The sequence below is a fragment of the Mustela erminea genome, chromosome 12, assembly GCF_009829155.1.
Source record: "Mustela erminea isolate mMusErm1 chromosome 12, mMusErm1.Pri, whole genome shotgun sequence".
Lineage (NCBI taxonomy): Eukaryota > Metazoa > Chordata > Mammalia > Carnivora > Mustelidae > Mustela > Mustela erminea.
Window position 1 is genome coordinate 45,900,388 of NC_045625.1, and position 2,837 is coordinate 45,903,224.

Here is a 2,837-nt window from a genome sequence, read left to right on the forward strand (position 1 = left end):
AAGAGGAAACTCTGGGATGCGAAACACTCCATATGCCCATAAATCACAAATTGAATCAAAGTTGGCATCATGAAAGTGATTGTGTTGGGAGTTGGAAAGCCTCAGTCAGCCAACCTTTATTGAACCTCTGATATTATAGGCTACAGTACTTGGGGGACTGCAAAGGAAATAAAGACTATGGAAGGGTATGTGCAGAAAGGAACTTGGAGGTCATACAGTACAAATGCTTATCTCAAATAGACGACTTGGTTCTTTGCCATTGGGCTTGTTTTTTAAATGGGAGTATAACTTTAAAAAAAAAAAAAAGGACCTGTGTGTTGGCTCAAAAAGAACAAATAGAATCTTCTTTTTTTGCATTTCAGCAAAGCTGATGGGTTGATTCTAAATGGTTATACTATTAGTAATATTAGAGAAAAAATAGTAAAAGCAGTTGCAATTTATAGAGCTCTTACCAAGTGTCAGTCACTAAATTTATAAGCATTGTGTCATGAATCTTCACAAAACTCTGAGGTAAAAATTAGCATTCGTTTCCATTAAAATGTGCAAGGGTTTTGAAGTGCACCTAGATTTTGTGACTTGCCCAAGGTCAGAGAGGAGAGCAGTGGACAGAGCCAGCACTTAAATCAGGTGGAGAGCCTCAGCTTATCTCTACAGTGGGAGGGGAAAGTCAACGTGGAGGCATAAAAAGGAGATGAATACCTTTTCCAGCACTTCTGAGCAGTGTAAGCTAGGACAAACCTTTTTGACTCATTTTAAGTGGAAAAAATAGTGGCCTCTAAATCCATACAGTGGTTGGAGGCACATACAGAATAACGTATGTGAACTTGTTTAAAAATGCAGAAGCATTAGTAACATGATCTTTGATTTAGGCGATCCACGTGAGTTGAGTGCCTCCATTGTGGTCAGCACTTGCTAGCGCGGCTTTAGAATGATGAGATGTGGTGCAGGCCACGGAGAACTCAGCTTCGGCTGGGAAGAGGTAAGTAAGCACATGATTGCATTGTGGTAATTGCCCTGGCATCAAGCGCAGAAACTAGAACACTGTCTGGAGAGGTTGAAGATGACTTTATAGAGGAAATCTTAGCGTTTTGACAGATGGAAAAGTAGGCTTATGTCTGGCCAAGAAAACATCATAACGAGAAGGAGAGATAAAAGCAACATAATGTTAGCATAAAAGTGATGCATATATATATATATATATATATATATATATATATTGCATTGAAGTATAGTTAACAGACAGTGTTATATTAGTTTCAGGTGTACCACATAATGATTCAACTAAAATATATTTTTAAACAGGTTTTTTATTTTAGACATACAGAAGAATTGTGAAAATAATATAGAAAGCCTGTCTCACGCTAGTGCAGTGAGAGGCGATGGGGCCATGTCTGCCCAGCAATGGATGGTTTTGAGGAACTGCTCCAGCTTCCTGACGGAGAGAAGCCGACAGACATACTGAGCCCAGTAACCCGAAGTCTCACATCTCCTTCTTCTCTAAGGGGCTGATTCACTGCAAGACTGTGGGTATGGAGCCTGGTGGGCAGAGGGAAAGGTGTAGTGGTGATCTTGAAGTGCAGATCCCTCCAGGGAAATCCTGCTACCTCCTACATGCAAACCGCCATTAACAAGACTGCTCGGGCCACCCTCAGCAACATCGGACACGTGATCTACAAGAACAATTACAGCCCAGACCTGTGCGTGGCTGCAGTTTACAGAGCCAGTGCCATCCGTGCAGCCAGAAGCCTGTGAAGTGAAGTGAGGCCCAGCCCCACCAAAGGCTCTGGAGCTCCTGCCTGCCTTCCCCACCTTCAAAGCAATAAATATGTCAACCACCTAAAAAAAAAAAATAGTACAGAGATTCCACATGGACTCCATACCCAGATTCCCAGATTCCCCAGATTATTATCTTACATTAGTATGATAAAAACACTGCAGTTAATGAAGCAGTATTGACACCTTATTAACTGAAGTCAACCCTTTATTCCAGTTTCCATAATTTTTACCTTATGTCTTTTCTGGTCTGGGAACCAATCCAGGTTACTACTTTGCATTCAGTCATAATGCCTCCTTAGGTTCCTTTTGGCTGTGACAGTGTTTTTCTTTGTTTTGGATGACCTTAAAAGTTTTGAAGCATACTTGTCAGGTAATCTGTAGAAGGTCCCTTGTGTAGAGTTGGTCTGTTTTCTTCAATAGATGTTTGATGATATATCTATCACTTTTGATGTTAACCTTTATCACCTGGCTTAGACAATGTTTGTCAGATTTCTCTACTATACTGCTACTGTTTTTCCCCCTCTTTTCATCCTGTTTTGGATGTTTTTGTAAGAAAGTGGCCATTCACAGACCTCGTCAAAGAGTGGGGAGTTATACTCCAACTCCTTGAGCATAAGGTAGCTACATAAATAAGTGGCAATTCTCCTGCATGAGCAATTTGTTTATTGTCACCATTTGTTTATTCAATTATTTATATATATATATCGGTATGGACCCATGGATCTTTATTTTATACTTCGTATTATAACCCAGTACTCCTTTGTTCTGTTGCTTAAATTATTCCAGCCTTGGCCACTGAAAGCTTCTTCGGTTGATTCGTCTGTCCCTTTGACTTACTCCTTTCATTATTATTTCCCCTCCCCCTTACTTTCTCGCACACTGAATGCTTCAGGTTCATCCTGGTTTTTTTTTTTTGTTTTGTTTTTTTTTAATATTTTTAAAAATTTGTTTATTTGACAGACAGAGATCACAAGCAGGCAGAGAGACAGGCGGGGTGGGGGGAAGCAGGCTCCCCACTGAGCAGAGAGCCCAGGACCCTGGGATCATGACCTGAGCCAAAG

General features: G+C 40.7%; 1 pseudogene; it reads left to right on the plus strand.

Moving 5' to 3' along the window:
- Window positions 1-1,387: 1,387 nt before the first annotated feature.
- LOC116569976 lies at window positions 1,388-1,956 on the plus strand (annotated as a pseudogene).
- The last annotated feature ends 881 nt before the right edge of the window (window positions 1,957-2,837 follow it).